Source organism: Narcine bancroftii, chromosome 11 (genome assembly GCF_036971445.1).
Source record: "Narcine bancroftii isolate sNarBan1 chromosome 11, sNarBan1.hap1, whole genome shotgun sequence".
Taxonomy (NCBI): Eukaryota; Metazoa; Chordata; class Chondrichthyes; order Torpediniformes; family Narcinidae; genus Narcine; species Narcine bancroftii.
Window position 1 is genome coordinate 98,355,646 of NC_091479.1, and position 24,889 is coordinate 98,380,534.

General features: G+C 42.2%; 1 long non-coding RNA gene across 2 annotated transcripts; it reads right to left on the bottom strand.

The window, feature by feature from the left end:
* Positions 1–434: 434 nt before the first annotated feature.
* On the bottom strand, positions 435–24,638 carry LOC138745657 (uncharacterized). Of its 2 annotated transcripts, XR_011346393.1 has the most exons (4): positions 24,482–24,638; positions 18,140–18,312; positions 3,280–3,404; positions 435–700 (listed from the first exon to the last, which is right to left on the bottom strand). It is a non-coding gene; the product is annotated as an uncharacterized lncRNA (long non-coding RNA). The 2 variants fall into 2 exon arrangements; XR_011346394.1 differs by lacking the exon at positions 18,140–18,312.
* Between the last annotated feature and the right edge of the window lie 251 nt (positions 24,639–24,889).

Consider the following 24,889-nt stretch of genomic DNA (forward strand, 5'->3'; position numbering starts at 1 on the left):
TGCTTCTTTCTTAGTAGTAGGTTTAGATTTTCCTTTTCTTTTATATCTCTTGGCTTGCTTCGCGGATGAAGATTTATGGAGGGGTAAATGTCCACGTCAGCTGCAGGCTCGTTTGTGGCTGACAAGTCCGATGCGGGACAGGCAGACACGGTTGCAGGGGAAAATTGGTTGGTTGGGATTGGGTGTTGGGTTTTTCCTCCTTTGTCTTTTGACAATGAGGTGGGCTCTGTGGTCTTCTTCAAAGGAGGTTGCTGCCTGCCGAACTGTGAGGCGCCAAGATGCACGGTTTGAGGCGAGATCAGCCCACTGGCGGTGGTCAATCAATAAAATATCAATACAGTATAATCTGTTTGAATAAAATGTGGAGTACCTTAGATGAAATGATCTGATTTAAGTGCAATGTTTTTTTAATGAATTTAAACATGTATCCGTATGAACTCTGTATTTTTGGATGTGAAATTTCAGTTAAGAAAAATATTGAAAAGAAAGAAAGTGCAGCTGGGGTAAGAATTTTTTTTTTTAAACGTGTCTCTTCTTCCAAGGCAGCAGGAATTGTAGATGGAGTTGATGGAGAGGAGGGGTGTGTGGTGATGGCCTGAGCTTCATTCATAGCCCTCTGCACTTTCTTGTGGTCTTTTTTGTTCCCATACCAGTCAGTGATGCGCACTGGTAGGATACTTCCAAATGTGCATCTGAATGCCTTAATAAAAAAGAGAGAAAAAGCAAAGTGGATTAGTAAAAGGACTCCAGAGCTTGATGGATTCAGAAATCCAGGGAATAGATACAAGTGACAGATTAAATTTGGGGTTAATCAAAAGGTCACAAATGGAAATCATCCATGATATTGCATTTGTAATTATTTCAATGGGGACTATTTGGCAAATAGGTCGCACAAACCAAATGGTAAAAACACATATCTATGTTTGTTTTAAGAAGGCAATTATATGGGAATAATTTGATACATGATGAATGGACTGGCTGATAATTGTTTTCTTTGTGTTTCAAGTCAATCCAGGCAGGAGTAAAGAGAAACTAAGCGCACTCTGCTCAGTGGAGCAAGCAATATTGAGTCTTCGGCTCAAAAATTTGACCATTATTTTACTCCCATTGATGCAGCTTGATCCTCTGAGTTCCTCCAGCAGATTGTCTTTAGTTCAGATCTGCAGTCCCCAGGAATATTTAAAAAAAGGGACCATAAGGCATAGGAGCAGAAATAGGCTCTTCAGCCCATCACATCTGCCCTGCCATTTAATTGTGGGCTGATCAAAGAGAAACACAATGAAATAACATAGAGTATCCCCTTGTACTTTTATAAAGAAATTTGCACTACGTTGGCAATAAATTCTGAGAGGCTGCAACTTGGCAGCAGATATATGTGAACCTAAAAGGAACAGCACAAACTGTGCAGATGAGTTTGTACTTCTCGGGCTAGCCTGCTGTTACCTGGAGACTGGCTACCAGCAGACTCTTGAGTTTCCCACAGCTTCCTAGCAGAACCCCTCCAGAGGCAAGGCAGCTTGTTACCATGACAACCGAGAAGGCACACCAAAATCAGCCCACTGTCTAATCTGTGTTTTAAGCAGTATTGATCCTGTTAGGTCTGGCAGTAATGGTCAAACCACCAACATCCTAATCCCACATTGAGCAGTTCTTTACAGCGAGATTAAAGATAAAGCATTCTTTTCATATGCATTTAAGACAAAAATCTCCAATTAAAAAGAAACCCAGAGGTACATAAATGTTTTGATTTGTAGTGAAATTATCAGGGAGATAATTACATTGTTAATACAGAAATGAAGTTTTAGTCCAAATTTCACAGCATTTGAGTCTATCATGTTTTTTACATAGAACTTACATGATTTTTCCACCCTGAAGTGTCTCCCTACCTTCTGGGGAAGTCCGTTCACACAGGAAAACAACCAAAACTCCAAATATTCCTATCACAGCGTGCATTTAGACAGAATATTTGAAGTGCGATATTTAAGGAGACTGGACGTCTATTCATTAGTCCATTGTACACGGACCACCTGCAGTTCAGTTTAGACCGCAAGTATTCTGGGAAATTTACAAGGGGTCTAGGAGGTAAAATATTGGAATGGGAATGCCCCCCTCATTTCCGTTCCAACCTTTTTACACAATATGCTTTCCGGGAAAATGGGAATAATTTCCTGGAACGCAGCGGCTGTGTTAAAAAAACATATGTTTTGTCCAGATATCATCTCAAGGTTTGGTTTTGACCATTACTCGTTGTCCTGTTCTTCAAATGCAAGGTGACACAGTGAATACACAAGGTGATCTAACACTAATTTCTAAAGGTCAGGATTCACAAATCACTTCTCACTCACTGCACTGATGTTCCCCAGGATTTTTTTAACTTACTCCAAAATCTCATTTTTGAAGTATAATCTGTCCTCTGTTCCCCCGATCATCTTTGATCTGTCACGTCAGTAGCAGGATGCATTTACAAACTCATCCCAACAATTAATAAATCATCTTGCACACGTATCATTAGATGAACACAAAACTGCGGATGCAGGAATCCTGAGCAAACAATGAGTTAGACGGACTCGGCAGGTCAGGCAGGGTCCGTGGAGAGGAATGGACAGTCAATGCATCCGGACCCAAAGCCTTGACTGATCATTTCTCTCCATAGATGTTACCTAAACTGCAGAGTTTCTCGCAGTTTAATATTTAAAGTTTAAATTTGGGGCCAGAGGGAGTAGGGTGGTGGACAAGCAAAATGGGTGAATCTCACATAAAAGCAGCTATTAAATTCAGACTAATACACACATATATACAGTATGTGCATATTTTAATTATTGAATGTAATACAAAGTAGCAGTTTAAAAACTACATACATTAATAAATAATATTACAGACATGTATTTCTCTCCCTCCAGCTTCTCACCTCTCTTTTGCATGGACCCTATCTTCGTCTCTCCTTTCCTTCTGTTCTGAGCAGGTAGTGGCAATAATTATACAATTTTTGTAACAAAATGTGCATGTAAGGGAGAAAACGTGTATGTTATATTTTTTTCATGTCTTGCAGCTCTGAGAAATTTGAAGTTTATAGTAGGTGGCTCTTACGTTAAGCAAGTTTGGCCACCCCTCCCCGAGACACATATATATGGACGCACACACACATACACACACACACACACACACACACACACACACACACACACGCACAAACACACGCATGTAGCATCTACTTTCAGCATCAACTTGATTTGAAATACACTTCCCAATACCATATCCTAGTCAGCACGCTTAACATACCTGTTAGCAAAATGCTATTACAGCACCAGCGACCAGGCTTCGAATACAGCGTGGTCTCTAAGGAGTTTGTATGTTCTCCCCATGTTTACCAAGGTTTCCTCTGGGTGTACCGGTTTCCTCCCATCCTTCAAAACAAATGGTGTTGATAGGTTAATTGCGTGTATTTGGGCAGCATGGATTTCATGAGCAAGAAAGGCCATCCTACTGAGCTGTGTCGTTAAAATTAAAGTCACTTAATTTGTTCTGGAAGTTGTGAGTTCAACTCCCTAGATGAACAAGTTATGAAAATGAATTTAATGAATCTGGTAATCTGTCGAGCCCTGCTTCAATTCTTCTGTCCTAAAATAAGTAATTGCCTCCTAATACTTGTATAATATTCTCCTAAACAACCTAATTATTCAAGGAACCACTGCAGAACAATTAACGTTTTGTAAGATTCATTCAGACAAGCAAGCTCAGTTTATACTGTTACAGAATAAATTAATAAAATTATGATAAAAATATATCTTAAAAAGGTATAGATTGTAGGGGTTTAGTTTAGGAATTAGTTTACATTCCACAAGAGACATTAACATTTCACAGAAGACATATCATTTAAAATGCATGAGCTATGCCTAGATGGAGACCTACTACTACCAATTGGCTTTGCGGAGACAATGGAAGAGTACTTGTGACAGTTTTAAAAGTAGGTGTTAATGAATCACCATGTCTACACAGATGTCCAGGCTCAGGAACTGATTAATCTTTTACTGATGCCAGCAATCTAAGTCTGTTTGAAGTTTGCTGTTCTAAGAGGGGTCATGTGGTTTTGCAGAGAGAGAAAAAAACATGCTATTCTCTTTGGAGAGAGAGAGAGAGAGAAAGTTTACAACAGGAGTTGGTGTTGGAACCTGCAAGCTATAAGACCCCATTTGAAGATGGGATTTGAGTTCTGAGTTCAGCCCATTCTAAACCCTTGTAGTCAATTACAAGAGTACATGGCTGGTTAATGTGTTTCTCCTGGAATAGGGGAAAAAGAAGAAATCTCTATGGTAACCTGGAAGAAGAAGTTATCTTTTGGAAAAACCCACAAGGGGGCAAGTTTCTTCAGCAAAACACTGAAGTGGCTGATTGAAGGAGATCAGTTTGTGTGTGTATGCGTCTAACAAACAACAAATATCTCTCTGAAACCAACAAAGGTCTTCCTTTGTGGTAACAATTTAAGTTAAAGCATTAGAACCTGGTGAAGATCGTAAATATTAAATTCTATGCACAGGATGGAAATTGCCTGATCCCAGCGTACTTGTAAAAGTGAAAAGTGAATGACTAGACAGTGAAGCAAAGAACTTTCCTGGACACATACACATGCGCTTAGAATTAAAAGGGGGTTAAGTTAATAGTAATAAGTTAAAGATTGATCCTATTATTATGTTTGAAGAAAATTAAAGACGTTTAATTCACCGTTGTCTTGGTGAATTTCTGTTGCTGGAGTCCTCTGGGATCGTAACAATATGGAATGTTCAATCTCTGAACATTCAAGATTCACTTTATTATCACATAATAGTGCAGAATAAGTACAGCATTATTATATGAGATTCCCTTCTACCTGCCATAAGACAGTTGCCGTCAGTGTTACCTGATGCCCTTACAGTACGAGAGAAAGAGAAGCAGATGAGAGTCCCTTCAGACTCACTGAGTACCCTTGGATTCGCCTCCAGCCCTCCCGCAGCCTCTGCAGCCGCACAGACTCCTGTTTGATCCATTGGCTGCTCGAGCTCCAGATCCAAACCTCCAACATGATCAGAAAGCCTTCAGGTCCCGTGGCCCTTCGGGAGACCTTCTTGCCCTTCGCGCCCTCTCGAATTCCGGCTCTAATATGTGGTGTCCATGAGCCAGTGTCCAGCAGCCCGCAGCCCGTACACCAACCACGTTGCCCCCAGCCTGTGTGGGTCCCTTAGCCGCTGAGCCCCTCACTGGTCCGCCGCCCTGGTCACCATCCTGTAGGGTCAACTCCTCTGCCTCTCCTTCTCAATGCGGAGGTGGGGGGGGGATGTTTCTCCCTGTTTCTGGTGCTCCCCGGAGTCCGCAACCCCTGCACAGGCAGCGCCATCTTGGGTACAGATCCTCCAGTCACTATTGTTACTGCAGCTTTTGCAGACTACCCCTTTGTAGTTTGGCCATTAAATCAGGTGTCCACGCCAGACATTGGCAACTTAAAATGCTAAGAAATACCTTAAAGATATGAAAGGAACAGTATATGATGTTTAAAAAAGACAGAAGAGAACTGGTATGAACTGCATCTAAAGAAATGCGATTGCAAGGCTCACCTGCTTTGGGGTTTTACTCAAAGAAAGACTGGGGGATAAAAAATAATTCATGCCCACAGCATTGAGAGACTGGAATCTCCTTGCAATCATGAGCGAATTACGTGTGGCAGGGAATTAGGGTGAGATATGTTCTATCAGATCATTTACGAGGCACTGCATTTGAGCAAATAGTTCCTATTTTATTGCACTACTTTGCTCTCTGGTTACAAATCAGTTTTAGAGGTGAGCTAGTCAAGGGAGCCTTGTACATAATTCATCGTAAACAAGGTGACAAGCATCAAATAAGATGACAAATTATGTGGCCAGTATTGAACAGCAAAGTTTAGTGTTGATGGAATTATGCTACGTTTAAATACTTCAGCCATCTCTACCTGCTCCGTGCTTTTTTCTTTGGCTTGGCTTCGCGGACGAAGATTTATGGAGGGGGTAAAAAGTCCACGTCAGCTGCAGGCTCGTTTGTGGCTGACCAGTCCGATGTGGGACAGGCAGACACGATTGCAGCGGTTGCAAGGGAAAATTGGTTGGTTGGGGTTGGGTGTTGGGTTTTTCCTCCTTTGCCTTTTGTCAGTGAGGTGGGCTCTGCGGTCTTCTTCAAAGGAGGCTGTTGCCCGCCAAACTGTGAGGCGCCAAGATGCACGGTTTGAGGCGTTATCAGCCCACTGGCGGTGGTCAATGTGGCAGGCACCAAGAGATTTCTTTAGGCAGTCCTTGTACCTTTTCTTTGGTGCACCTCTGTCACGGTGGCCAGTGGAGAGCTCGCCATATAATACGATCTTGGGAAGGCGATGGTCCTCCATTCTGGAGACGTGACCCATCCAGCGCAGCTGGATCTTCAGCAGCGTGGACTCGATGCTGTCGACCTCTGCCATCTCGAGTACCTCGACGTTAGGGGTGTGAGCGCTCCAATGGATGTTGAGGATGGAGCGGAGACAACGCTGGTGGAAGCGTTCTAGGAGCCGTAGGTGGTGCCGGTAGAGGACCCATGATTCGGAGCCGAACAGGAGTGTGGGTATGACAACGGCTCTGTATACGCTTATCTTTGTGAGGTTTTTCAGTTGGTTGTTTTTCCAGACTCTTTTGTGTAGTCTTCCAAAGGCGCTATTTGCCTTGGCGAGTCTGATGTCTATCTCATTGTCGATCCTTGCATCTGATGAAATGGTGCAGCCGAGATAGGTAAACTGGTTGACCGTTTTGAGTTTTGTGTGCCCGATGGAGATGTGGGGGGGCTGGTAGTCATGGTGGGGAGCCCCCCCACTACCTACCATGACTACCTGCTCCGTGCTACAATCCACAATACCACAGGTTTTGTCAGAATAATTTAGCACCTTTTATGAACGTGCTGGAGAAACTCAGCAGGTCACGCAGCATCCATAGGAAGTTGCCAATGTTTTGGCCCTGGTCCTTTCGTCAGTTATCCTTTACTTTCCACAGACGCCACGTGATCTGCCGTGTTTCTCCAGCAATTTCGAGCATTGCATTCAGCCCCAACATCTGCGGACTTTCTTGTTTAGTTCCATTCATGATTGCTGGATATTTCATAGCCCCAATAAAGGTGGAATTGCTGCAGTGACATTAGAAAATGTTGCAGCCAATCACCCAACAAAAAGCAGCCACGGTGGATTGTTTCACCTTTGGTTGAGGGTTGAATATTGCTCCTTTTTTAATTGTACTCTAAGATCCTGTAGGGTTGAGAGGAACCTCATTTTAACATCTCATCTGAAGTCAATCTCTCCATCAATTCACTACAATGGAGAAATAGAGATAACTACAGAGCCAACCAAATGAAAGCCTAAGGGTCAATCTCTCCCTCCCTTTCTCTCAAGGTTCAAGCTTCAAAGTTCAGATTTATGTCAAAGAACATAAATAACATTACATACCACCCTGAGATTCTTTCCCCTGCGAGCCCAGGCAGAATATCTCTTTAAACTGTACTCAAGTAAAGATATGTAGACAAAAGAGGGAAATGTAAACCAGAGGAAGTGCAAATAAACTATGTAGAACAGAAAATTAATATTCAATAACAAATAATGTGCAAAGTCAGTGTCTTTAAATTAGTCTCTGAGTTTGTTGTTGAGGAGTCTGATGGTGGAGGGGTAGCAACTGTTCCTGAACCTGGTGGTGCGAGTCTTGTGACACCTAGACCTCTTTCCTGATGGCAGGAACGAGAATAAAGCATGTCCTATCCTGGGTGGTGTATGGCAGCAATCCATGTAAATTTTCCTTAATGGTGGGGAGAGTCTTGCATGTGATGTTCTGCACTGTGGCTACTAACTTTTGCAGGGTTTTCCACTCAGAGGTATTGGTGCCTCTCTCTCTCACACTCTCTCTCTCTCTCTCTCTCGCTCTCTCTCTCTCTCTCTCTCTCTCTCTCACTCACCCTTCCTCTCCTCTCTCCCTCTCTCTTGCTCTGAAACCTGCCTTTGGACTTTGTGATAATGCACAGCAATATTCTGCCATCTTCCTTGTATTGTCTCAAGAGGGTAACATCTGTTGCCTTGGTGGGTGCTACACACAGGGTCAGTCATGGAAATACCCTGCAAAATAGCATTGCTCTAACTCTATTGTTCTCCATTACGCTGCCCTCTGTTCCATGATATGTATCCCTCGATTCTCTGCAGTTTCACATACACTATCTACCCAGCTCTACCCTTTTGTTCTCTTCACACTTTTTCCTGCCTCTCTACTTCAAAAATATTTTTAACTCAGTCTAATTAAAGGTCATCAGTCTGAGACATTATCTCCTCACACCTACTGCCTGATATATTGTGTCTTTCCAGCAATTATAGATTTATTTCAATCGCTAACGTCTGCTGTATTAAAAAGCAAACTTGAGACAGAAAGGGATGGAGACAAGGAACACAGAGACCAAGAACTATACTGAAAAAGGGATTTCTAAACCTACAAAATACTGTGTGGAAAATGGTGAAGGATGAATGAAGTATTTGATGGTTAAGTTATTATGATGAAGTGCCCCATAATAGACTTGCCATCAAGATTGAAGCCCACGGAATAAAAAGGGCAGTGTAGCATGGATAGAAATTGGCTAAGTGACAGGAAACGATGAAAGGTTATTTCTCACGCTGGAGGAGGGGATACAGGTAAAGTTCTCCAAAGATCAGTACCAGAGACCAGTGAATTTATATATTCATGGCTTGAGACTAAGTGTGCAAGGCACGATTTCCCAAATCTTCAGGGGACACAAAATTCAAACATTTAGAAAACACTGATAGAGCCACAACAGGAGTCCTATGCCTCACTTTAAGAAAGTTGTGAGGGTTTTATAGTAGGTTTAGAGAAGGGATTTACTAAAATTATTTCAGGGATGAAACAGAGTACTGGAAGACACTATTCCACCCACCATATCCGCCCAGTCCATGATAACAATCTAAGATAATCCGAGGTCCCTCTGTTACCAGCTTGTTTATGGGTCTGCCTAAATACCCCTTAATCATTGCTATGGTATAAGACCATAAACCGATGACACAGGAGCAGAACTAGGCTATTCAGCCCATCGAGTCTGCCCCACCATTTAATCATGAGCTGATCTATTTTCCCACTCAGCCCCACTGCCCAGCCTTCTCCCATAAACTTTGATGCCTGGCTCATCAAGAACTTATCATTCTCTGCCTTAAATGCACCCAATGACTTGGCTTCCACAATCACCTGTGGCAACAAATTCCACAGATTTACCATCCTCTGGCTGAAAAAATTCCTACACATTTCTGTTCTAAGCAGACGCCCTTCAATCCTGACACTGTGCCTTCTTTCCTAGACTCTCCCACCATGGGAAACAACTACCCTGTCCATGCCTTTCAACATTTCTTCAACGAGGAGCCCAAAACTGTCCACAGTACTCCAAGTGAGGTCCCACCAGTGCCCTATAAAGCCTCAACATCACATCCATGCTCTTGTATTCTATTCCTCTTGAAATGAATCTCAATGAAATGGTATCTGGTTCTACCATCATCTCTGGCAGCCTGTTCCAGGCATCTTCCATTCTCTGTGTTAAAAGAATGCCCTGCAAATCTACTCTTAGCTATCTCCCCTCTCGCCTTAAACCGATACCCTCTCATATCTAACATTACCATCCTGGGAGGACGATTCTGAATGTTATTCCTCTCCATGTGTCTCAAGTCTTATAAACTTTTATCAGGATGAGGTATGTACAGATAGAGATGACTGTCAGGGGTCCTTAAGGTCATTTAGGATACAGAGAGCATAGATAAAGATAAATTGTTCCCATTCATAGATGGATCAAGAACAATGGAAGACAGAATGATGGTGATTGTCAAATGTACAGACGTGACTCAGGGAAAATGTATTTTATGCAGTGGGTGGTTAGGATCCAGGTGGATGGGAGGCAGATTCAAACATAGCATTCAAAAGATAACTGGACAAGCACCTGAAAGGAGAACATTTACAAAGGTGTAGAGAGATTGATGAGGAGGATTATTCATGCATTGGTTAAGCACAGATTCGATGGGCAAATGTCCTATTTCTAATGCTGTAATTTGCAGGGCATGGAAATCACCTGCTGCTTTCAAGATAAATGTCTTGCTCATCTTTTAAAAATGAACTAAATCCATTTGGGGTCAGCGTTCCTCTAAGCTGTGTGCGCGCACACAAGTGTTCAGTGTGTACGCGCACACCTGCTCAAATGGGCACACGCTGATTTTGTTTGTGCGCATGCTTAGAGGGCACACAGCCCTGGAGCCATGTATAAAGGGAGATGAGGATAGCATATTACCTTCCCTGAAAAGCATCAGTAAATCAGTTGGATTTTACATTGACCCAGTGGTTCAATGGTCCCACTTCTGATTCTAGGTTTTTTTTAACCCCAGATTTATTTGGTCACCTCAATTTTTAATTCTCCAATAGCACAGAGGGATTTGAACACATAATGTCTCTTGTTTTGTTTTTACTCATTCAAGGGATGTGGGCTTTGACAGCTGAGATAGCATTTAATTGCCCATCCCTAATTGTCTTTACAAAAGTGGTGTTGAGCTGCCTTCTTGAACTGCTGCAGTCTTTGAGATGTGGAGTTATTGAGAAGGTTCCGGAATATTGACCTTGTGATGATGAAGGAATGGCAATATATTTCCAACTCAGGCTTTGAGAACAAATTCTAGATGGTGGTGTTCCCATGTCTCTGTGTCCTTGTACTTCTAGCTTGTAAAGGTTGTGAGTTATTGAAATTACTCGATCAGTATCTTACTAAGTGAGGACCAGGAATGACCACACTCCACTGCACAGCAATAACTCTCGAGTGGAGAGCACCAAGTTCCTTTAAGTTCACTTAACTAGTGACCTATTGTGGACCCTCAACATCTCGTCATTTGTCAGGAAGGAACAACGGCGACTGGACTTCCTGAGAAGACTGAAGCGGGCAAGGCCACCAGCCTTCTACAGGAGCTCTATCGAGATTGTTCTGGCCAGCTGCACCACAGTGTGGTACAGTTGCTGCAGAGAAATAGATCTGAGGTCAATCCACAGGACTATAAGAGTGGCAGAGAAGATCTCTGGAGTCTCCCTTCCTCCCAGGATACAGGATACGAGTAGCAGATCCAGCACTAATGGACTAGAAAACAGCTTTTTACCACAGGCAGTGAGAATGACGAACAGCCAGAGGACCTGCTCACACTAACCATCTGAGACTCTCGGAGATATGAAACAAAACCTATTTATTTATTTGTATGTATGAATACCTGTCCTGCATATGTATCATTTGTCTGTAAGTGTGCTATGCCTGGCTTTGTATTTGTGTGTTTTGCACCAAGAACTGGAGAACACTGTTTCATTGGATTATTCGCGTGCAATCTGGTGACAATAAACTTGACTAACCTCAATGCTAATGTTCCCTCATGAACCATTTTACCTGCTGCAAGGTCCCACAGACAGCAAGGAGATTTGAGATAGTAGATTTAGCAAATCCAGCAGCATATCTGGAGAGGGATGATTCATCAGAAACAACATTTTAGAATGATTTATAACTCAAAGTCTCGAAAAAAGACACTTTGTGTCAGAACCCTGTAAATCTTGTCCACGTTCCACTTAAAATTATTTGTGGAACCAACTTCCATCACATTTTTGGAGAGTTTGTTCCAGATCGTGACAACTCTGAATGAAAAGAAGGCTTTTGGAGCTCCTAACAATGATTTTAAATCAATGACATTTAGTTATTGACTCACTCGCCAGAGGGAATAATTTTTCTCCATCTAATCTGTCAAAACCTCTCATTATCTTGACAGCCTCAGTCTCATCACCCTGAACCTCCTCTGTGGCAAGGTGAACAGCGCTAACTATTCCAAACTTTCATCAAAGGTGAAGTCCTTCTTCCTCGACGATGACCTGGTGAATTTACTTTGCTCATAAAAATCAGAGATCTCTTTGTCCTATTGGATCTGCATTGACCATTGTCCATTTGTGGCTTCACCTGCACCCTGGGGCCAATTTAAAGTGAAGAAATGACCCACCAACCAGCACCCCTTTGGGATGTGGGAGGAAACCAGGGCAGCCTTCGGTCACAGGCATCATGAAGAAAGCACGTCTACTTCCTGAGACCTCACATTCCACCTTAAGTATTCCCTATGCCAAAAGGACTCTGTGATTAGTAATAAAGCACTAAACATTGTGAAGGACACCACACTCCTCTCATGTAAACTGGTCTCCCTTCTGCCATCTGGTAGGAGGTAGTGTAGCACTCAGGCCTGTACGTCCAGATTCGGCAACAGGTTTTTTTCCTCCCAAGCCATCAGGCTCCTGAATTCCCAGAACATTTGTGGATAGTGGACTATACACATCTTAATATTTTAATGTGTTCATCTTCTAACATATTTATGTAAATATGCTCCGTGGCCCTGGAGAAACTCTCTCGTGTTTACCGTGCGAACAGGGTATGAATGATAAATAAAAGTGACTTGACTAAGGGATTGCTTAAAGTGGTATGTGAGTTTTAACAAAAAGGTTTCTTGCCCCTGATCTAAAACATAACTGCAAGGCCACATCTATGGAGGGAGCGTTATTGTTATTAGATCTGAAGAGGAGATAAAGGAGGCTGCAGAGAAATTGAGGGGGGTGATGGGGTGAAACTGGTGATTGGGCTTCCCATAAATGCTGACTAATCTGCGAAGTTCCTCCAACACTTTCCGTGCATGCCGCTTGAGAAAAATACATCGTCACTGTCAGGATGGTTGTGGTGAGGAACTCTGCCAGAAAGAGGGATGCAGAGGCAGAAATGCTCACCACATTTCAACAATGCTCAGATGGGTACTGAAAGAGTTTTTTTTTCACCCGACCAGCAGAGATGCAGTGGGCCAAATGGCATCATTCCCTCTCATAAATTTCCTGTGAATCTATGACCCACTCGCAATCTAATTGAATGGTGCAACAGGCTCAAGGGGATGTGTGACCTACTTTTACTCCCATGTTAAACCGGATCATTATCTCAAAAACGGTTGCCTGGTATTCCATGTCTTGCAAATTGACATTTGAGTTATCCAAATATAGCCTTTGCTACATTATCAATTTCCCAGTAATTTGAATAGCAATCAGACCAAAAATTGTCATGGCCACCAAAAGCAAACAAGTTGATTCCGACCTTTGACCACAGCCAATTAGGTATCTCATGAGACATGCATCTCTCCCGCTGCCTGATTTCTGCTGTTAACAAGTATTACATTTCTCTAAGTGATCTTCAGCTCTGTGTGAAACTTTTAGAATCATAAACCTAGACACCAATGAATGAAAGTGTTCAGCTCCTTGGACCGTTCCAGCTCTCTGGTGGAGCTGTTTGATTAGTCCCTCTTGCCATCCCCAGTAATTGTTCTCTTCAATTATTCATCCCGGTTACATTTTGAAGCTTACTAATCAATTTCCTTCCATTATTATCAGAAATATAACAGCAGTAGCAGTAGTAACTGTAACATTTAGGAGGATCTAGAATCAGAGGTGCCCAACCTTTTAATTTTTAATTTTTAATTTAGACATACAGCACAGTAACAGGCCATTTCGGCCCACGAGTCCATGCTGCTCAATTAACCTACACCCCCGGTATGTACTCATGGGATGAAATGGCCTGTTACCGTGCTGTATGTCTAAATTAAAAATTAAAATATTGGCCACAAATGCATGAATGTGCAGGGAATAGAGGCATTTGTATTAGATGCAAGCAGCAAAATTTCATTTTAAGTGGGGCATCATGGTCAACACAGACAGATGGACTGAAGGGCCAGTTCCTGTGCTGTACTGCTCTGTGTTCTATACAGGTCAGAAAAGAGTCAGCAGGCCTTGAAGTAGCCGTGAGGATTAAACAGGGTTCACATTTTGGGTGTAAAACATTAAAGTTTGCAGACACTGTCATTGAAGTAAAAACATGATGCTGTAGAAACTCAGCAGGTCAAACAGGGTCCTTTATGTATCAATGATAAAGACACAAAACCAACGTTTTGTGCCTGAGCCCTTCACCAAGGGGCGACCAAAATGTAGGCAGTTGCCTGAATAAAATGGTGGGGGGAGGGGCAGGAGGAGGAGCAGAGTCCTATCGGCAGAAGGTAATAGGTGGATAAGGGAGGGAAGACACAGCAACAAATAGGGGGAGGGGGATGGTCCTGTGAATGGAGAGGGAAGGGGGTGAAGAGCTGGAAGAAAGGAGACACGGAGAAGAGAGGGAGAGCGGGGAGCGAAGTGGTTGGTCACTGGGAGGTCCTTGCTGTTGCAGTAGACAGAGCAAACCTGCTCAAAGAAACAATCTCCCAGTCCGAGTCCATCAGTCTCCACTGATGTAGAGAAGGCTGCATCGGAAGCACCGGATACAGTGGATACCCCTACAGACTCGCAGATGAAGTGTTGCTTGACTTGGTAAGACTGTTTGGGGACCTGAATGGCGGTGAAGGAGGAAGGTGTGGATGTGAAGTACAGTATTTCTTGCGGTTATGGGGGTAGGTACGAGGGGATCAATTGGTGGCAAACGATGAGTGGGAGAGGGAGACCTGGAGGCAGGGATCCTTATGGAAATGGAGAGGGGAGGGGAAGTTGTGTCTAGTGTTGGTGTTGGTGGCCAAAATTGCGGAAAATGGTATGTTGGATGTAGGGGGTGGTTATAGATGACACTTTCCTTATTCTAATATAACCTAATTTTGAAGTATCATCTTCCAAAGCGTGAGCTGCGATATCCCAAATTTCTATCTCTTTAATCCAACAAATCAAACCCTGTGGCTGTTACTTTATGTAGTTTTAATTTGTTGATAGAACAGTAAAGATTTTGCATAGCTTCACAACAAAACTTTCATAACTATGTATAATGAAACAAACATATATATAGAGATACAAAATCTTAAAGAGATACAAAATTTCAAGAAAAATTTCTCATGTTCACGCTTCCTTCACATCTTGTAGAAAATGAGAGCAAGCACTTAGCCTGGGCAGATATTATGACATATTGGATCATAGTCACTATGGTTACACTACAAACAATAGTTCTCTTAAAGAGACAGGCACAAAATTAACTCAGAATCAAAAACACAAAGTTTTAACCTTTACAGGTGGTGGGGTGGTAAATGAGAGGAAACCTGTCCTTGCTGCATCTAGGGGTAGAAGGGGCTCGAGCAGATTTGTGGGAAGTGGACGACATGTGAGTGAGGCTGAACCTATGGCAGTAGAGCAGAAACTATGTTTTCTGAAGAAGGAAGATATCTTGGAATGTCTCATCATGGGAGCAGATGCCAGGGAGGCGGAGGAACTAACAGAAAGCAATAGAATCCTTGCAGGAGATAGGTAACCATGGGTTTCTAGAAGTAGTCATTTACAAAATGGAGACAGGGAAATGGAAAAAGGGGAGAGTGTTACCAGAGATGAACCATGCGTGTAAGCTCAGGGTGCAAGTTGGATGGAAAGTAGATAAAGTTGATGAGCTCATCATGAGGCAACTATAATGCAGTGTAATGGAGGAGGAGTTGAGGTGCCTTGCCAGTGCAGGGTTGGAGCATGGGTTGTTGCACATAGACATCAAAAAGCAGGCATGGCTGGGATTCATGTGCATACCCATAGGCCAAAGGAGAAGTTATTGAGAGTGAGAACAAGTTCTAATTGGTCAATGGTGACATTTCAGGTTCTCCCACAACAAGAAACATTTTCTCCACATCCAACACTTCTGTCATGATATTTTATGTTTCAACTCCAGTGGAAAAGTGTAGCCTGTCCCCTCTTTCCTCAGAAGGTAACCCGTTCCTGCTCTCAGTCTGGCAAACCTTCTCTGAAGCACTTCTCACGTTTTCATGTCCTTCCTTAAATAAAGAGTAAAAGTAGATGACACGCTTTCTTGTTTATTTTCATTGTGTGATGACATTGTTTAATGGGTTTAATGTATCATATAGATTGAACGTTTAGTGGGTAGGGAGCGGGGGTGGGAAGAAGGGAAGGGGGAAAAAGGGGAGTGCCCCAGCTGTAAGCTCCCCAAGCCCAGCGTGATTCAAGCATAACTGCCCTACATTTATCTTTAATTGAATGTACTTGCTGTAGCTTCAGACTGGACTTCTGCAAATTATGCAGTGGTATAGCCCTAATCTTTTGCCTCTTAGAGCTTTGCAATTTCTCAACGTGCTTCTCTTTTCCCCTGCCAAATTGGACAATTTCCCCATGATATACTCCATTTGGCAGATATTTGCCCACTAATTTAACCTATCCATATCCCCTTGAGTTCTCCTTGTACCCTATTTAGAATAGCTTTTCTGTCTTTGTGTTATCAGCAATCGTAACTACCATATAATTACCGTTTTCAACAACTGCAAAAAGCTGAGACCCTGCACATTATATCTTGTCAACCTAAAAAAAGACTAATTTATGCCTCCTCCCTGTTTCCTGTTTGCCAGCAAAACCTCTATACATATCATTATGTTCCCTCCTACACCATGAACTTTTACTTTTCACAATAATCTTGAATTCCAAATAAAAAACATATTTTTGATTCTATTTCAAATTAGTGTGTTGGATTCTGCTGTGTGGAAATTAGCCACCATGTTTTGCATATCAGTGAGCAAGCTTCAAAAATACCTGTTCCGGGACTTTATGATTGTTTAATGTGCCAATATGTTGTTCTATATATTGAACATTTTATTTCTTGCAAAACGAAGAGCGGTTGTCAGCTCTTAGCCTGTATTCATTGGAATTTAGGAGAATGAGGAGGGATCTCTTTAAAACATTTCAAATGCTGCAAAGTGTGGACAGAGTAGATGTAGAAAAGTTGTTTCCCATGATGGGGGGAATCTAGGACAAGAGGGCACAACTTCAGGATTGAAGGGCATCAGCTGAGAACAAAGATGCAGAGGAATCTCTTTAGCCCAAGGTTGGAAAATCTGTGGAATTTGTTGCCATGGGTGACTGTGGAGGCTGGATCATTGGGTATATTCTTGATTAGCCAGGGCATCAAAGGTTATGGGGAGAAGGCCGGGCAATGGGGATGAGTGGGAAAATGGATCAACTCATGATTAAATGGTGGGGAAGACTAGATGAGTTGAATGGCCTGTTTCTGCTCCTGTGTCTTATGATCTTTTTTTTTTATTTTTCACACTATGAACCATATTGACCAAAATACACATAAACATTTCCCTCTTGAATATACACAGTGTCATTTTCTCCCCTTTTTCCCCCCTCCCTTCTTCCCAGCCCCCTCCCCACCCACTAAACTTTCAACCTATATGATACATTAAACCCATTAAACAATGTCATCACACAATGAAAATAAACAAGAAATTTGTGTCATCTACTTTTACACACTGGGTCAGTTCATTTCGTCTTCTTCTCCTTCTATCATTTTAGGGGGTGGAGGTCCGCGGTAGGACCTCTCTGTTGTGTTCCATGTACAGTTCCCAAATTTGTTCAAATACTGTGATGTTATTTCTTAAATTATATGTTATTTTTTCCAATGGAAAATTCATTTCTATGTACCATTGCTGTACTCTCAGGCTATCTTCTGATTTCCAGGTTGACATTATACATTTTTTTGCTACAGCTAAGGCTATCCTAATAAATCTTTTTTGTGCTTCATCCAAATCGAGGCCAAGTTCTTTACTTCTTATATTACTTAGAAGAAAGATCTCTGGATTTTTTGGTATGTTGCTTTTTGTGATTTTATTTAATACCTGATTTAGATCTTCCCAAAACTTTTGCACTTTCTCACATGCCCAAATTGCATGAATTGTTGTTCCCGTTTCCTTCTTACAGCAAAAACATCTGATACTGTTGGATCCCATTCATTTAACTTTTGGGACGTGGTGTATAGCCTGTGTAACCAATTATATTGTATCATGCGTAACCTCGTGTTTATTGTATTTCTCATAGTTCCGGAGCATAGCTTTTCCCATGTTTCATTCTTTATCTTTATGTTTAGATCTTGTTCCCATTTTTGTTTGGGTTTACAGTTTATTTCCTCGTTCTCTTTCTCTTGCAGTTTGATGTGAATGTTTGTTATAAATCTTTTTGTGTCTTATGATCTTGTATTGCATTGGTCACAGGCATTAAATCACAGGTCCCACTCCCATGAAAGCATTAGCGAGTTGTACCTGTTCCCAGTTGATTATCGAAAATCCGAGGAGTCAGCAACTCTTCAATTTCAACAGAAGATGGCGCTGTTCCAGAAAACTATGGGATCTTTCATTGGCAAAGTGGTTAAACCACTGGATTGTTGTCCAGAGACAAGAACCATGGATCCAAAGGTCATGAGTTTGAAGACCCCCTGGATTAAATAAAGCTAGAATAATTAAAAACTCATTGGATTTAGTGAGCAGCATGTACAGTTGCATCCTGTCAGGGTGCATCACTGCGTGGTATGAGAACTGCCCCACCCAAGATGGCAAGAAACTAGAGAAGATTGCGAACGTGTCCTCGGCTATCACATCCCTTCCCTTCCGTCTACTCCATTTATAACTCTCACTGCCTCCGAAAAGAAGCCAACAAATTAAAATTGTCCCATTCTCTTCGTCCCCTTGCTGTCAGAAACAACGTGCACCACTAAATTCCGGGGCAGTTTCTGAATAACTTGCTTGATTTTATTTTGAGGAGTTAACACGAAGGATTGATACGTGTTTTTAACCTGATCAGTCAAAAAAAGTAAAAACCCTTTGGATCAAATGGAAAATGGCACAAAACAAAGCATCATGAATGGGGGGTGTTTATGTGGTTGGAAGACTATTGGCAATGGGCTTCCAGTGACTCTTTGCTGCATGTATTAACGATTTGAACTTAAATACAGGGTCCATGATAAAGAAGTTTGCAGCTGACATAAAAACTGACTGTATTACTGACAGTGAAGAGAAGAGCTTTACCCTGCAGGAAGTAATGGATTGTCTAATCAATTGGAGAGAAAAGTAGCAAATGAAATTTAATCCAGAGAACTGTGAGGTAGTGTCTGAAGCAACAAAATGAGAGAATGTACAATAAATTAGAGCATATTTAGTGGTGAAATGATGCAAAGGAGTCTTGAGCATTTTCAGAATCAGAATTTATTGTCATGAGAGCATCACAAAATTTGTTGTTTTGCGGCACTATAACGGGCAAAAATTGCTGTAAACGACATTTTTAAAAATAAATTAATTAATGAAAAAGAAGAGAAAGTGAGGCAGTGTCTGTGGTTCATTGTCCGTTCAGAAATCTGATGGCAGAAGGGAAGAAGCTGTTTTTATACCGTCGGCTATTCATCTTCAGGCTCCTGTACCTCCTTCCTGATGGTAGCAGTCAGAAGAGGGCATGGCCTGGCTGGTGGGGGTCCTTAAGGATAGAGGCTACTTTCTTGAGACACCACTTCTCCTTGATGTCCTTGATGAACACTGATGCCTGTGACGGCGCTGGCCGAGTTCACAATTCTCTGTAGTTTTTTTTTCCTGTCCTGTGCATTGCCAGATAGCGATGCCTCTAGCCAGAATGGTCTCCACGGTAGGCCTGTAGAAATTTGCAAGAGTCTTTGGTGACTCACCAACCTTTCTCAAACTCCTCCTGAAGTGTAGCCACAGGTGAGCTTTCTTCGTGATTGCATCAACTTGGATGCAACAGGACAGAGCTTCAGAACTGTTGACATGCAGGAACTTGAGGTTCCTAACCCTTTCCACTGCTGACCCCTTGATGACGACTGGCACGTGCTCTCATGAAGTCCACAATCAATTCATTAGCTTTTTTAACGTTGAGTGCAAGGTTATTGTGACACCACTCAACCAGCTGATCTATCTCACTTCTGTTCACTTCCTCATTGCCGTCTGTTCAACACATTCAACAAATCTTTCAATGTAAAAATACTTAGTGATTATTTAACTTTATCAAGCAAGACATGGAATATGAGTACAGGGCAGTTATGCTAGATCTATGTATAATGCTAGTTAGACCACAGTTTGCACAGATCGAGGATGATGTATCATTCTGGTCACCAGGTTACAAGAGAGACATATTTTGCTGGAGAAGGTGAAGTAGAATTTACAAAGAGGCATGGGGGACCAGAATATATTTGCAGAAGGGCTGTTTCTGCCTCTATTACTTTTTCAGGCAATGAGTTCCAGACCACCATGGAAATGCATGCTGCCCTCATCTTTGACCCCTCAGTTACCCCAAAAATGACAATGGGTAATTTGATTGAAGTGTATAAAATTATGGGGTCCACAGAAAGAATGAAAAGAAAGAACTGATTGTCTTTAACAGAGGGGTCAAAGATTAAGGTGGCATGCATTTCCAAGGCAGTCTGGAACTCATTGCCTGAAAAAGTAGTAGAGGCAGAAATTGTACGTGTCTAATAACTTTTGTTGTAAAGACACAGAAAGTTTCAAGATTCCTTTATTGTCATGTAATAGAACAGAACATGAAATATCGCACAAAATTGTCTTCTTCCTGCCGTAAGGCAGACAAAGAGTCACTATTATTGCTGCCCGATGCCCCTTACATACAATAAGAGAGAAGACAGAGACACGTGCCCAATCAATGTGGGTGTGTCGATTCTTATACTGTTTGTGATTTTACAAAATACTGGTTAGGCCGTACGTGGAGTACGTGGAGTTCTGGTCACCACACTGTAGGAATTATGTTGTTGAGCAGGTGAGAATGCAGAGGTGACGCACCAGGATATGGCCTGGATAGGAAGACTTAAGTTGTCGGGAGAGATTGAAGGAACTGGGTTTGTTTTCCCTGGACTGAGGGAGCGACTTGATGGAGATGAATAAAATTATAAGAGGTATGGATGAGTTAGAGTCCAAATCTTTTAACCCATGACAGGGGTATTAAAGAGTTTTAAAGGGGATATAAGGGGAAGACTTTTAGACAGAATAATTAATGCCTGGAACTCTCTGCCAGACAAGGTGGTGGAAACAGAACCACGACGTTTAAAAGATTTTAGCAAGCAAAGCAGAGAAGGATGCAGACGTTGTGTGGGGAAATGGGATCAGAGTGGTTAGGCAAAGAAGGGCAGCATGGCAGTGAGGACCAAAGACTTTATTTCTGTGCTGTACAACTCAACAACTCTATGACACCAAAGACAAATTAAAGCGGTCACATGCAGAATGTGCAAGCTTCTCACAGACAGCAGCAGAGATTTCTGGTATTTTTTACCAGCTATACCGCTGACATTGAAAAATGAAATTGGTTTGTCAAAGGCAAGCTCCTCTAGCATAATATACTAAAAGGTGCTGTGGATAGAGATTGTTTGGAAAGTTGTAGAATGGATCCAGTGCAAAAAGATTCGCAAAACAAACCGACGGATTTACCAGGTCAGGTATTACAGGTTCGGACTTTATCCCCTGGAGCGTCTGGCAAATGAAAGGAGATGTGCAAAATTATGAGAGGTATAGATAGGGTAAAGGAAAGCAGGCTTTTTTCTACTGAAGTTGGCTGAGACAAGAATTAGAGAACATGGGTTGAGGGTGAAAGGGGAAATGTTTAAACTTCTTCATGCATAAAATGGTGAGAGTGGGACGAACTGCCAGCTGAAGTGGTGAACGCGGATTCAACATCGGCATTTAAGAAAAGTCGGATAGCTACATGGTTGGGAGGGGTATGGAGGGATATGGACTAGGTGCAGGTCAATGGTATTAGGCAAAGTAATAGCTCAGCACATACTAGATGGGCCAAAGGACCTGTTTTTGTGCTGTGTGGTGTTTTATGCTCCAAATGCTGAAATCCTGGAAACTTATGGAAGGAGAGTCCATTCAGCTCACCACATTAGAAACAAAGAAAGGACGAAGACTTATCCTTGATCTGGCTCTCGGTGCGTAGCCTTACAGGTGACATTATACCAAGTTTTCTTGTCATAAAATGTGAAAGGAGTCCAAAGAATTATTACACTGTTGGCTTGGGAACAGTGCTTAGAAATATATTGGAGTGTATCATAAAGAAAGTGATTCAGCACATAACCGAGAAAAGTAATACATCAAAGCTATGGGTTTATGAAAAGCAAATGAAGCCTAAAAATGGAGTAGGATTCCATGAAGATGTAACAAGAGTTAGTGAATGATAATTATCTGGACTTTGAAAAAGTATTTAATAAAATCCTTCACAAAGCTGGGCTAAATTCAAAGCTTGCCGCTTTGAAAGTGAATATCACTTGGATATTAATAGGAAGTAAAGATTAAATATTAATATTTCTAATTAGGCAATTCTGATGATAATAATAATTCATGACTTGTGTGCAGAATCCCCAATTTGCAGTTGTACTAGATTTGTAGCAGATGCTTTATTTTCACTCTCCAAGTAGTAACTTGGTGGAGTTGGAAAGCATGCCTCATGTCAGTGGGGTACACTTGCTACAGAAAAATGGTTCAGAGGTCAATCCACAGGACCATAAGAGTGCCAGAGAGGATCACTGCAGTCTCCCTCCATCCTCCCCACCACCAAAGACTTGATGTATCGGGATCATTGCCTGAAGAGGGAGCGCAGAATCATTGAGGATCCCCTTCCACCCTGCACACGGCATCTTTCAGCTGCTCCCATCAGAAAAGAGATACAGGAGGATCAGGGCCAGCACCACCAGGCCAACGAGCAGCTTCTTCCCACGGACAGTGACATTGCTGAACGACTGAAGGAATTCATGTGGGTAGTTAATATTCTGTGTACTCCCATTCATTTCCTCAAGGTTCCCATAAACATTCCACTTGCACCTTGCAGTGTGGCTTATGGAGGGTCATGTGAAGATCCTGAAATCAGAAGTGACCTCACCTGCCAATTAAGAGTTAGATCTGCCCACCTATGAGGCTGATGTGTGATTGGTTCATGCAGCTGACATGTGATTGGTCCTCTGGATGTCAGTCAGTTGTTAGATCTGCCCACAGGTGAGGCTGACATATGGTTGGTCTGATCAGGTCATGTGAATGGGCCTTGCATTGAAAAGCCATGCGTGGAGTCTGTTAGGTCCTTTTTTTGCTGTTTCCTTGAGACCAACACTGAAGTCCAGGCTGCCAGCCACAGGTGGGCATTGGAGGGCCAATTGCAATATGCCTGTCCTGGGCCCTGTGCCATGGTCAATACTCAAAGCCAGGTCCATTTGACATACATGTTAGTTGTAATTAATTTACTGTTCATTAATGTGCTGTGCCTGTGGTTGAAAGGGCAATGATAGAGTCCTGTTCTTGTAGTTTGCTTTTGGCTTCCCCATGGCATTGGAGACCAAGGACAGTCAGTTCGAAAGGGGAGTTGAAATAACGCACAAAAGGCATTGCCACTGTGGATGGGGTGCAAGTGCTGGTCTCACCAATGGGGTGGAGGCCATATCACAAGCAATAGACCAGTTTGGAGGAAATGTGTGGGACTCTCTGCCTCACCTGGAAGGGCTGTTTTGGTTCCTGAATTGTGGTGAAGGAGGAAGTAAAAGGACAAATGTTCCACCTCTTACCTGTTAGCCTGTGCTCCTCCTTCCTCTTCTCTCCTCCCCACTTTCTCCCATCTTTTTATTCAGGCACCTGCCTGCTTTTTCCTTATACCTTGACGAGGAGCTCAGGCCCAAAACATTGGTTGCCCTCGACTTCCAATGGATGCTGCACAACCGGCTGATTTGTTTCCAGCACACATGTATTGCACTCGACCTCGGGGTCTACAGGCTTTCCTGTTTAACTTCATTTCCCATTCATCTTTTCACACAGCTGCATGTATGGATGCAATTTTCCTCCAATTCAAACAAGTTAAGGTGCATTCCTTGCCTTATAGAGTCTGGACAGATGGTGTGAATGAGACTTGGTGTTCTCCCTCCTCTTGTCAAGCCTTATTTATTTATTGTGTAGGATCCAGACTTTCCTAGCTTATTATCTGCTCAACTTGATAGCAAGATTAACCTCTGATCCCTCGCTGTTGATTCAACAGGTCATGTCCTGCTCTTTTTTAAAAATACACATACTAAAGAAGATGTTGGTCTCTATCCTCTAACAAGACCAATTAAGAAGCTAGTTTTAAAAGCGCAATGCTGGGGAAATTCAGCAGGTCAAAGTGTTCGACGAAGATACAGAATCAATGTTTCAGGCTTGAGGCATTCATTAATGTAGACCTTGATGAAGGGCTCAAGCCCAAAATATTGGTTCTGTATCTTTAACTGTGCTATATAAAGGACACTGTTTGACCTGCTGAATTGCTATAGCATTGTCCTTGTACTTCAATCATGGTGTCTGCAGACTTTCGTGGTTTGCCCCTTAATAAGCTAGTTTGCTTTATTTTCACCCAGGAGCAACATGTAATCATTTTAAGCTCCTGGTTTCATATAATAAGCATTACAATTGCCTGGTAACTTTAATAAAGAGCAATTTAAATCCAGGACTGGATTTTTTGGACACTTCTGAATCATTATTATCTTAAAAGTCAGTGCTTTCAATCAATTTTAGATATTTATGTTGCAGTACATTCCCCTTAGAATATAGATGTCAAAATCTCAAACTTATCAGTCATCTTACTTATATTGTTGTATTATTAGTCAAGAGAAGTACTTTCTTTGTGAAAAGGGAACAGAAGCAGTTGACAGCATTTGATGAAATGCACCTCTCCGCTTGTATATAAATCGTCAGCATTTTTAACCTGGACAGCCAATTTGTCCAAAGGTGTCTTCCAATTGGTTCCACTACATGATGTGTGGGATTTGCATCTAATTACATCACAATGAAGCACGTTCCACAACAAAGGAAGGATAAACCAACAACAACAAAACTTAGTGCCTGTCTCCCGGGGGACTTCCTGAGGACCCCTGCACACAGCATCTTTCAGCTTTTCCCATCATGGAAGGGATACAGGAGGACCAGAGCCAGCAACACCAGGCTGAGGAACAGTTTATTCCCATGGAGAGTTAGAAAGCTGAGCAACCAAAG